General features: G+C 37.2%; 1 pseudogene; it reads left to right on the forward strand.

The window, feature by feature from the left end:
• Positions 1 to 13,556, forward strand: part of LOC122299568 — a 31,758-nt pseudogene that overhangs the window by 12,331 nt on the left and 5,871 nt on the right.

Here is a 13,556-nt window from a genome sequence, read left to right on the forward strand (position 1 = left end):
GGTGGAAGTGCAAAAAGGGGTAGATCGGAGTTGAGCTCATGGGAGTTGCTTCGGCAACAGATCGAGGCTGAAAATGGGTGGGTTAGGACGGCAAGAAGTGGTAAAAAGATGGTGGCCGGAGGTGGAGCGACGGCACCGAAAATGGCCCAAAGCCGTGCGGCTTAGATGGGCTATAGGGAGTTAACGGCGGCTCGGATGGGGCTGGTTTTTGGTGGGGGTGTTCACCGGCCTGAGGGGAGTCAACCGGTGGGGGTGGTGTCGGCCACGTCGGCCGACAGCGGTGGGTCTGGGTGGCTCGACGGGAAGAGAGGGAGAAGCAGCTCGCGCGCGGGAGAGGAGAAGGAAAAAGAAGAAGAAGAAAAGAAAGAAAGAAGAAAAGAAGAAAAGGAAAAAGAAAAAAAAAAGAAAAAATAAAAAGAGAAAAGAAAAGATGGAGAAAGAAAATAAGGTCCAATCCTCACCTCCGGAGTCCAAAAACTGATCCGACGGAAACGATTTTAAAAGCCGTAAAACGACTAAAATAAATTAAATACCACATCAATTAAAATAAAACTAATTTAAAATATAATAATTTAAAATAAAAGACTCAACATATTAATTAAATTAAAAATTCCTTTAGTGAAAATACACGTAAAAACGGGGTATCACAGTGAACATTCCTGCAAAAAGTGCTTATTTTCTTTAGACAGCTTCTTAAACTGAATATGTTTATCATTTTTACTCTTTCCCACTAACTCATTTATTTAGGGTAGGGCCCTATCTACCCATGATCGGGAATATGCCTACACACATCCACATGTAAATATATACACACTTAGAGACATGCAAGCATACATATACATATCTCAATATAGCCTCTTTTTTTTTTTTTTTTTTTTTTATTACGTCATCTCAAGAAAACTTGCATACTAGGTGTGTATTAGGAAATTTAATACACAGAATACGCTGCCTTAGTGGAACGACATCAGAAAGAAGCTGAATATCACAAGGCAACTGTAGAGGTTATGAAAGGAGATATAATTAAAATGATGGAGAGGCAACTTGAAACTGACAAAATTTTGAGGTGGTTATTGGCTGAATGGAAGTCACCCGGAGAGTCTGAAAGGGAGACTCAGTGACCAAATGTTACAAAAAAAACAACATTTTTTGGGTATTTTTGGGGTACTTATATAGTGGGATGGGTTTTGTTAATGGGTGTGGGGGGTTAAAGAAGCCTTTTTGTGGGAGCTAGCTGAGTAGTAGGTGTAGGAACTGTTGGGCTTTAGATAACTACTTAGTACCCATAGAGTCTTTTGTATAGATGTGAAAAGGGGGGGTGTAAAATCCATGTCCCTATAAACTGATAGGGGGACACATGATAATATTATTTTGGTGGTTTGTTTGGGTGGCTTATGCATGTAAGTAACATACTTTGGGTTGTTTTCATTTAAGTAGTAATGCAAAATCAGATGTCTTCAGATTAACAAATTCTGGTTTTTATCACAGGTGTTGAGGGGTTCAGTTGGGGTTGCTTGGTATTATGGTGGCTGTATGAACTTATAGAAGTTGATCAACTTCTACAAGTACACGGTGATCCCTCATTATATGGTTCGACTCAAGTTTAGATGTTAAAGCTGGGAGCTTTGAAATAGGTAAGGATATTTCAGACCATTTTTGCTTTAAAGGGCATAACTATGTAGTTATTGGTGGCTGTTTACAAACTAAATATTTTTTAACCCTATGATTATGCTGATAGATTATATTGACTTAAATGATAATTATATATTTGTCAATATTAAACAATGTTGGTAAATGTGTTGTTGTGATTGCTGGACATAGCTAGAGGAATGTGGTGCATTAAATAAATAAACTTGAGTTAGAAACATGTGTATTTCACCAGTTGGACAGCAGAAATTAGTATGTTTATTTTGTGGTTGGGGTTAGGTCAATTAAACATGGGCTGGGTATACTAAAAGCTATGGGTATCAGAAGTATGTTTTTGATTATTGGAGATAGTTAGAAAGTTTTAATAGGACGTATGGAAAAATTTTAGCCACCTTACTCTTTCAAGTATACTCTCTACTTTTGAAAAATAGCCTAAGCTGATTTTGTGGATATTATTGGATAAAAAAATATATATATATCTTGAGGTAATTTTCGTGAATAGTATTGGGTAAAAATATTTTGAGTTGATTTTTATAGATATTATTAGATAAAAATATCTTAAGTTGATTTTTGTAGATATTATTGGATAGAAATATCTTGAGATGATCTTTTATAGATATTTTGGGTAGTAAAAACCTACACTCAACTCTTAACTTCAGCCTTATCATCTTCCTTATCTCGTCCATAAGTATCTCCAGCCATCACCCACGAACTTATCTTCATTTACACGTTCCTTTAAAAGAATATCAAATACTTTCTCTAAGACAGCTTTTAAGAGTTCTTTTGCACACCCATTTCGAAGCTTTTGTAAGTGTTTTATCATAAAGTCTCCTTCATATACGTTGTTCATTTTTTAGTCTAGTTTATATGGATATCTTATGTTTCCCATTTGAAGATCATTTGGTCAGTCAAATATTATGTAAACTATAGAAAGGTCATTCTGGAAGATAAACTGGAGAATATATTATAGTTTGGAGTTTTTGACCAAGCTAATGGATAGATATTGGTCCGAAATTTTTATGGAGTATTGTTAACATGTATATATGACTATTGGTTGAGGATTTTTGCATGATTAAAGGTTTTGATAAAATATTTTCTTAGATTTAGAAACTTAAAAACTGGAAGAGGAAAAACAGTTTCTGTTTTGAGAAAGTGTAACTTTTTGGTGGTCTAAACCTATTCCAATGACTTTGATAATTTTATTGGAGGATCCTAAGCATCTTATATACATGTTATATTATTATTTTGAAAATATTTGATATTAGTTTCAAAAATATGAAATTTTATGCAAATAGATATTCAGATAAGCTAAAGTGTGGATGTTCTTGGCTAAATTTATGTTTTGGTTAATTTCTAATCATGTGATCTTAAATTAGAAGCTTATATATGTTTTAGGACATCTTTTTAAACCATGTGATGGTTTGGTTTGAAGATCACATATTTATAAGTCATAGATCAAAAGGTTGATCAAAACAAGTTACAAACAAAAATCAATGGAAATAGCATATGAGAATTTCGGCCCTATGGAGTTTTAATAGTTGTGATTAGTTTTAAATTTTTCTAAATTGATATTTGAATTGAGGATAAAATTTACATGAGGTATGTAAATTTTGGTGACTTTTGGAATTAGTATGCAAAATCCTTAAATTATGGGTAAAACTGTCATTTTCCTACATGGAGAGAGTAAAATGGAAATTTTACTCTTTAAGTTAGTATTTTTCATATTTTAATTTATTAGTGATTTAATGCTAACTTAAGTTAGTATTTTTCATATTTTAATTTATTAGTGATTTAATGCTAACGTTTAGAATCACTAATTACAGTTCCTCGTGATCGCGCTTAAGGTTTATAATAAATGCGGAGATCGAGGTAAGTTAGTTTTTAACTTACTAGCAGTCTATTATGTATGTGTGTTAAGTAAAGGAACTGCAGTGTATATATATGTGTGTTATCATATATGTCATGCCATGCCAAGTTATAACATAATTGTCTGTTATATAGAATTTATTCTGTCATCAGTTTTTATCTGTTACATAATATATTCTGTCATGTATATGAAAACTGTTACATAATATATTCTGTCATGTATTGCTATACATTACAAGTACGTCATGTTAAGTATGCCATCTATTACATGTATGTCAAGTCATGTAATATTTACTGTTGCAAGTATGTCATATTAAATATGTTGTCTATTATATGTCATATTACAAATGTTTCTATCTCAAGTTGGTCATGTATTTCAAGTTATGTTCAAGTCACATTATGTTACGTTAGGGTTTCAGTCCTTTCGTATTCCAGTCATGTTTCATTTTGAGTTACAGTCAATTTCGTGGGGTCCACAACTGTGGCACACGAAGTATGGGGTCACAGCAATTGTGACGCATACACTACGTGAGACACATCAATTGTGACACGTAGAATACATGGGGCCACAACAACTGTGGAGTATGTATTTAACTGTATTGTGACACGTAGAATACATGGAGCCACAACAACTGTGGAGTATGTATTTAACTGCATTATAACGTGTAGAATACATGAGGCCACAACAACTGTGGAGTATGTATTTATACGTAGAATACATAGGGCCACAACAACTGTGGAATATGTATTTTTCATGTTAAGTCAAGTTTCAGATCAAGTTCATGTCAAGTTAAGTTCAGTTCACGTTTCAATTTAAGTTATGTCAATTATGCTATATTGTACGTCAAGATATGCTTCAATTACTTATGAATTTGATTATGCATTCATGCTTTTACTGTCATCTATGCATCATTAGCCTGTGTGGAAGTTTGTTTTGTTAACTTACTGAGATTTGTAATCAAATCTCACTGTGGTAGTCCCAACTACCATTCTCCCGAATGGTAGATCTTGTTACAGGACCTGAAGGAGGATCGGGAGCTGACCAACTAGACACAGTCGACTGAACGACGGTGCGTCGTTAATATTAATGTAGTAGTTAAATTACTACTTGTACGATGGAGTTGCATATCCAGTACTTTTGGATCATAACTATTTTGGACTAGTGTTGTGATCTTAGTTATTCAATGGATCTTTATATATGAAGTATGTTTTAACTATTTGGGATATTTTCAGTTTGGTGCATAGTATTGCTAAAGAAAAAAAAATATCCGCTACGAATATTACATAATGTTAGATGTATGTTAGGAATATTGCATCTTATATGTCATGAACGGGGGTAGGTAATCTTGTGTTGCATGTCTCGACGCTTCAAATGTCCGTTCGATCCTAAACAGAATTTGGGGGCGTCACAGGGTGGTATCAGAGCAATACGTCTCTAGATAGTAAATCCACATGCCCTTAGAAAATGCACCAAACATTAGGTTTGGATTTCTTAAAAGTATGAAATGTAGTATGTGGTTGTAATACGTATACTCGTGTGTTTCAAGAAGGGATAAAAATGACTCGCGGTAGAATACCTCAAAATTCTGAGGAAGACTTTAGTCAGGATAATCATAATTCCTCGATGGATGGAGGATTAGCTGAAGCTGTGCGTATGTTGACTGACGTTTTTAGACATCAACAACAGCAACAAGTGCGCGTACCTAGACCCGAAATTAGGGGTTGTCCATATGATAAGTTTTTGATTTACCGTTACCCGAATTTTTTTGGTAATGAAGGGCCACTGAGAGCCGAGAAAGGGATTATAGATCTCGAGAAAACGTACGAGATTTGTGGATGTCTTGAGGACCAAAAAGTTCTATATGCTGGATACCTATTCCAAGGAGAAGCTGGAATATGGTGGGATACACGTAGGCAGCTTCTAGTTAGGGAACTAGGAAGTATGGCTGCATTGTCATGGGAGGTTCAAGGAAGAGTTTGACAACAGATTCTTTTCAGACTCTGTCAAACAACTGAAGGCCCAGGAGTTCGCGTCCTTAACAGAAGGTAGTTTGACTGTGGAGCAGTATGCCGCTAAGTTCATGGCATTAGGAAGGTTTGCACCCCACTTGATTTCAACTCAAAAGTTGCAAGCACAAAAGTTTCAAGCAAGATTTCTGCCAAGAATCTGAAGTCAAGTAGCTTACCTCAGAATAGAGAATTACCAAGAGTTGGTAAATGTAGCGGTGATAGCAAAGACTGAGCTGAAGGAATTGGCAATCCAGAATCTTACCAATCGAAAGAGAGCCATGCCATTTGCTGCCAGTAGTAGTGCTGAGAAAATGAGGTCTTTTTCTAGTCCGGAGAAAGGTAAGGGAATAATGACAGGAGGACAGAATCCGTCCTTTTATTCACCATGCTCTAAGTGTGATAAGCGTCATCCTGGAGAATGTCATAGGGGATATGGAGTCTGTTATCGATGCGGGAAACCTGGACATATGATTAGAGATTGTCCCAACACCATGCAAGGCAGTGGAGCTGGTGATCGCAAGCCAAGGCCCCACATCCCGGCACGTGTGTATGTAGTAACACTAGGTGATTTTGATGTTGACGCACCTGAAACTGATGAAGCTGGTGTCATGACTAGTATTTTTTTTTCCTTTCCTATTAGTAGTTATGATGTTTCAGGTATTATGAACGTGTTAGAATTAGTATTAATATTGGTGTATATTTTTTTTTAAGAAGGGTTAATTTGTTTAGGTTCTCTGCTTGTGCACTATTCGATTCAGGTGCGTCTGTTGGGGTCCTCGGTCTAGACCCAAAACACCAAGTCCTTCACGCCAATGGTGGCCTTGTGATGACCGAACCTTGGTTCCTCTCTTGCTTGGCTCACGTGCAAAGGTGGTCAATATGACCACTTGGAGATGGTGGGGTTAAGTGTTTAGGCTGAGATGGGTGTATGGAGAGATGGAAGATGAAGAGTGATGGAGTGGTTCAAGGGTGATGGGCGCATGACACTAGTGAGTGCTATGGTGTAGGCGCCACTTGGAAGATAGGCTTAGGATTTGGATGATGTGTTTAGGGTTTGGAAAAGGTAAGATAGGTGGCTAGGATTGAAGATGAGTGATGTGGAGGGAATGGCTAGGGCTGGCCAAAATTTGATTGAGGAGAAATTTTAGGAAGTTTCCTAAAATCTTGGAAGTCAAACTTCCTTGAATCTTGGAGATGACCTTCCTAAAATCTTGGGATATGATGGAGATATGAATGGCTGATTATGGGAGTGATTTTAGGGATCAATTAGGATTCCTAAATGATAGGAATCTTAATTGGAAAGTGGGGTGGTCGGCTAGGGTAAAATGGATGAAGCAATCAACTATGGAAAGTTGACAAACACTATGGTGGACGATTTTGAGGGGTTGGACGGATTGAATGAGCCAACTTCAATAAGAACACCTCAAGAACAATGATGAACATGCATGAACAAAATGAAGAACATGCATGAACAACGAAGAACACTCAAGAACAACGAAGAACGCTCAAGAACAATAGCAAAATACTAATGAACTTGAATGAACAAACACATAAAAAGGATAATCAATACTTGATTCATGAATTGCACAAGTAATGAATAAACCTCATATATTGATAAACACAACTTGGATTCACGAATTGCACCAAGCTGCAAGAACAAGATAGATTGAATCACACTTATTCACGAATTGCAAAGTGTGATTCTCTTTTTGGGATTCACGAATTACACCCAAAAAGCCTAAGTGCAAAGGCATCATTTTATGATCTCTCAAACAATAGTCTTCCCTCTAGGAGTTTTGCCAAAAGATCCTAAAGCAAATGAAGGAGGTCCTATTTATAAGAAAAACAAATTTGAAACCCCCAATAGGTCCCTAGAAAATAAATAAATAAAGCAAATTAAATAAATAAAATAAATAACAAGATAATGGCCATGGACCAAGGCTAGCCGTGGCATGCATGGCCCATGGTGGCTAGGTGGTGCACGGTGGTCAGGTCGGTCTATGGTCAGGTGGTGCTGTCATGGCTTGCTGGGTGGTGAGCCATGGTGGTGCGCGGCATGGCTGGCTGATGGTGAGCCAGGGTGGTGCGGCATGGCTAGCTGATGGTGAGCCATGGTGGTGCACTGCATGGTGGGCATGGCTTGCTGAAGGTAAGCCATGGTGGTGCACGACATGATGGGCATGGCTTGCTGAAGGTAAGCCATGATGGTGCACGGCATGGCCCAGGCTGGTGGCCTGGGCGCTGAGTCTGCAAGGCATGGGCTAGAGCCATGCGCTGGTTGGCATGCCTGGTGGGCATGCCACTGACCTGCTCCGCAAGGCATGGGCTGGAGCCATGCGTTGGATGGCACGCCGCGAGGCATGCCACTAACCTGCTCTGCAAGGCACGGGCTGGAGCCGTGCGCTGGATGGCGTGCCTGTGGGGGCACGCCACTGGCCTTGCTAGGTGGTGTGGGGGCACGCATGCATGCGCGCAGATGCACGCTCAAGGGCACGCGCAAGCCTGCACGCATGGTCTGCGCGCGGTCAGTAGCCTCCATGTTCGCCCGCTGCGTGTCATGGTTTGAGCCAAGGCATTCAAGCAAACTAGCCATGTGACTATCCTGACCCTTCATGGGTCGTGCCGAGGTGTGGTCCCGGGCAAATCTCCTGGGGGTTGTGACAGCGTCGCAGTCCTTTGTGTCTACAACGTTTGCACAAATTTGTAGTTTACAGACTGAGCTTTTACGACGACGGATTGTAGTATTAATTCCCGACGGGAATACAATATCTTGTACCCGTTTAGTTAAGGATTGTCCGTTAGAGCTAGAAGGAAGGACACTGAAGGCTAACTTGTTAGTATTCGGTCAGATGGAATTCGACCTGATTTTTGGGATGGACTGGCTTTTCAAGCACTATGTTAGGATAGACTGTCGAAAACGAGAGGTTGTGTTTGAACCTCCAACTGAAGACAGGATGAGTTACGCAGGAACATCAGTTAAGGCCACCCCACCTTTGATCTCGGCGTTGCAAGCTAGGAAGTGTATCGATGATGGAGTCTCAGCATTTCTATTGATAACTGTAGAGGAGACAACCAAAATTATAGGAATCCAAGGGATACCTGTGGTTGAAGACTTTCTTGAAGTTTTCGTTGATGAGTTACCTGGTTACCCGAGCAAGATTAAAGCCGTAACGAACTGGCAGAGACCGACCAGTGTGCATGAGATCCGAAGTTTCTTAGGACTGGCTGGTTACTATAGGAGATTTGTGGAAGGATTCTCCCGGTTGTCTGGACCACTCACCGCCCTGACTAAGAAAAATGTGAAATTTACTTGGAATGACAAGTGTGAAACAAGTTTTCTTGAGTTGAAGAAAAGACTCACAACCGCACCGGTACTTACACTACCGGAACCTCTTAAACCTTTTGTGGTATTTAGTGATGCATCTAAGGTAGGACTCGGATGTGTGCTAATGCAAGAAGGGAAAGTGGTTGCTTATGCTTCACGACAACTGAAGGATCACGAGCGGAACTATCCTACTCATGATTTGGAATTAGCTGCAGTAGTTTTTGCTCTTAAGATTTGGAGACATTATTTGTATGGCGAAAAGTGTGAAGTCTTCACGGATTACAAAAACCTAAAGTACCTATTTGAGCAGAAGAATCTTAATATGAGGCAAAGAAGATGGCTGGAATTAATCAACGACTATCAGTGCGACATCAAGTATCATCCTGGAAAGGCCAACGTGGTAGCTGATGCTTTAAACCGCAAGAGCAGACAAGAAGCTTCATCAGTTCCTTCATCAGAAGTAAATTCCCTCTTATGTAATATGAGAAAACTGTTGATTAGAGACCGTAGTCAGGAAACCATGTTGACTACAATCCAAGAATTCATTCCATTGGACTGGGAAGGACTGAAAGACCGTCAAAAGAAGGACAATAAACTTGCGGAAGTTATGAAAAAGATCGAAAAGTCAAAAGGACCAGTGGACTTTAGCCTCAGAGAGGATGAGATTTTGTATTACAATGACCGAAGAGTCATTCCAGCAGACGAAGAGTTAAAGGAAAAAGTACTAAAGGAAGGTCATAACACACCTTACACTGCTCATCTTGGTAGTACACAAATGTATCAAGATTTGAAACAGTCTTTTTGGTGGGAAAGAATGAAGAAGGACGTAGCAGAGTTTGTGAACAAGTGTTCTGTCTGTAGATTAGTAAAAGCAGAGCACCAAAAGCCAGCCGGTAAATTGCAGTCATTGCCAATCCCAGAATGGAAATGGGAGGATATTTCCATGGATTTTATAGTAGGCTTTCCAACGACCTCAGCCGGAAATAATACTATCTGGGTAATAGTTGATCGTCTGACAAAAAGTGCTCACTTCATACCCATCAAGAATACAGATTCTCTAGAAAGATTGACGAGAATTTACATAGCAGAGATTGTCAGATTGCATGGAGTGCCTAAGACGATCGTATCAGATAGAGACTCTCGTTTTACATCACGCTTCTGGAAAAGTTTACAAGAATCGATGGGCTCTAGTCTGAGGTTTAGTAGTGCATATCACCCACAAACAGATGGACAGACAGAAAGGACGATTCAAACTTTGGAAGATATGCTAAGAGCCTGTGTTTTGGATTACGAAGGGAGTTGGGAGAAACAATTACCTTTGGTAAAATTTGCTTATAAAAATAGTTTCCAGGCCACTATTCAAATGGCACCATATGAAGCCTTGTATGGTAGAAAGTGTAGATCACCTCTGTATTGGAATGAAGTAGGGGAAAGCAAAGTAATTGGACCAGAAGTCTTACAAGAGATAAAGGACCAAGTACACTTGATTAAAGAAAGGATGAAAACAGCACAGAGTCGACAGAAGAGCTACGCTGATAATCGAATGAGGAGCATAGATTTTAAAGTTGGAGATTGGGTCTATGTGAATGTATCTCCTATGAGAGGAGTAAGTCGTTTCGGAGTGAAAAACAAGTTAAGTCCGAGATATGTGGGACCCTATGAGATAGTGGAGAAAGTGGGAGTAGTTGCATATCATTTGGAATTGCCAACTGAGTTCCGTGGAATTTATAATGTTTTCCACGTGTTTTCGTTGAAGAAGAGTTTTGGGAATCAGACACCAATGATAGTAGATCCCGATAGCATACATTTACAATCCAACTTGACCTATGAAGAGAAGTCAATGCAAATTTTTGACTGGAAAGATAAAGAGTTGCGGAACCGTAAGATCCCATTGGTCAAAGTATTTTGGCAAAATCATAATATTCAAGAGGCGACTTGGGAGAAGGAATTTAATATGCGAGCCAAGTACCCCCAGTTATTTGATATCTAAATTCAATCTTGTAAAGTTATGTTGGGTTTTTGCTTAATTAATACTTTGTGGTTCACTTGTGCGGGACTGACAATATCAGATGTTGTACTTTTTTGTTCGGATATCAATAAAATATATATATTTCCTTAACTCTTGAATTGTTACTTATGTCGATTTCGAGGACGAAATTTTTTTTTTTTTTTGGGGAGGTTGTAACAGTCCGCTAGAAATTTAACGGTGAAATTTCTATTGGCTTTAGGAATCTCATGAAGACTCGATAAGTTTTCACTAATCTATTAATCGTATAGTTGATGTTATTACTCACTGTGGTATCAGAAGTATGTTTTTGATTATTGGAGATAGTTAGAAAGTTTTAATAGGACACATGGAAAGATTTTAGCCACCTTACTCTTCCAAGTATACTCTCTACTTTTGAAAAATAGCCTAAGCTGATTTTGTGGATATTATTGGATAAATATATATATATATATATATATATCTTGAGGTAATTTTCGTAAATATTATTGGGTAAAAATATTTTGAGTTGATTTTTATAGATATTATTAGATAAAAATATCTTAAGTTGATTTTTGTAGATATTATTGGATAGAAATATCATGAGATGATCTTTTATATATTTTTTGGGGAGGAAAAACCTACACTCAACTCTCAACTCCAGCCTTATCATCTTCTTTATCTCGTTCATAAGTATCTCCAGCCATCACCCACGAACTTATCTTCATTTACACGTTCCTTTAAAAGAATATCAAACACATTCTCTCAGACAACTTTTAGGAGTTCTTTTGCACGCCCATTTCGAAACTTTTGTAAGTATTTTATCATACAGTCTCATTCATATAAGTTGTTCCTTTTTTAGTCTAGTTTATATGGATATCTTATTTGTCCCATTTGAAGATCATTTGGTCAGTCAAATATTATGTAAACTATAGAAAGGTCATTCTGGGAGATAAACTGGAGAATATGTTATAGTTTGGAGTTTTTGACCAAACTAATGGATAGATATTGGTTCAAAATTTTTATGGAGTATTGTTAACATGTATATATGACTATTGGTTGAAACTTTTTGCATGATTAAAAGTTTTGATGAAATATTTTCTTAGATTTAGAAACTTAGAAACTGGAAGAGGAAAAACAGTTTCTGTTTTGAGAAAGTTTAACTTTTTGGTGGTCTAAACCTATTCCAATGACTTTGATAATTTTATTGGAGGATCCTAAACATCTTATATACATATTATATTATTATTTTGAAAATATTTGATATTAGTTTCAAAGGTATGAAATTTTATGCAAAGAGATATTTAGATAAGCCAAAGTGTGGATGTTCTTGCCTAAATTTATGTTTTGGTTAATTTCTAACCATGTGATCTTGAATTAGAAGCTTATATATGTTTTAGGACATTTTTTTAAATCATGTGATGGTTTGGTTTGAAGATCACATATTTATAAGTCATAAATCAAAAGGTTGATCAAAACAAGTTAGAAACAAAAATCAATGGAAATAGCATATGAGAACTTTGGCCTTATGGAGTTTTAATAGTTGTGATTAGTTTTAAATTTTTCTAAATTGATATTTGAATTGAGGATAAAATTTACATGAGGTATGTAAATTTTGGTGACTTTTGAAGTTAGTATACAAAATCCTTAAGTTATGGGTAAAACGGTCATTTTCTTACATGCAAAGAATAAAATGGAAATTTTACTTTTTAAGTTAGTATTTTTTATATTTTAATTTATTAGTGATTTAATGCTAACTTAAGTTAGTATTTTTCATATTTTAATTTATTAGTGATTTAATTCTAACTTTTAGAATCACTAATTACAGTTCCTCGTGATCGCGCTTAAGGTTTTATAAGAAACGCGGAGATCAAGGTAAGTTAGCTTTTAACTTACTAGCAGTCTACTATGTATGTGTGTTAAGTAAAGGAACTACAGTGTATATATATGTGTGTTATCATATATGTTATGTCATGCCAAGTTATAACATAATTGTCTGTTATATAGAATTTATTTTGTCATCGGTTTTTATCTGTTACATAATATATTCTGTCATGTATATGAAAACTGTTACATAATATATTCTGTCATGTATTGCTATACATTACAAGTACGTCATATTAAGTATGTCATCTATTACATGTATGTCAAGTCATGAAATATTTACTATTGCAAGTATGTCATATTAAATATGTTGTCTATTATATGTCATGTTACGAAATGTTTCTATCTCAAGTTAGTCATGTCTTTCAAGTTATGTTCAAGTCACATTATGTTACGTTAGGGTTTCAGTCCTTTTGTATTCCAGTCATGTTTCATCTTGAGTTACATTCAATTTCATGGGGTCCACAACAACTGTGACACACAACGTATGGGGTCACAGCAATTGTGATGCATACACTACGTGAGACACAGCAATTGTGACACGTAGAATACATGGGGTCATAACAACTGTGGAGTATGTATTTAACTGTATTGTGACACGTAGAATACATGGGGACACAACAACTGTGGAGTATGTATTTAACTGCATTATAACGTGTAGAATACATGGGGTCACAACAACTGTGGAGTATGTATTTATACGTAGAATACATGGGGCCACAACAATTGTGGAGTATGTATTTTTCATGTAAAGTCAAGTTTCAGACCAAGTTCATGTCAAGTCAAGTTCAGTTTACGTTTCAATTTAAGTTATGTCAATTATGCTATATTGTACGTCAAGAT

This window comes from Carya illinoinensis, chromosome 16 (assembly GCF_018687715.1).
Source record: "Carya illinoinensis cultivar Pawnee chromosome 16, C.illinoinensisPawnee_v1, whole genome shotgun sequence".
Lineage (NCBI taxonomy): Eukaryota > Viridiplantae > Streptophyta > Magnoliopsida > Fagales > Juglandaceae > Carya > Carya illinoinensis.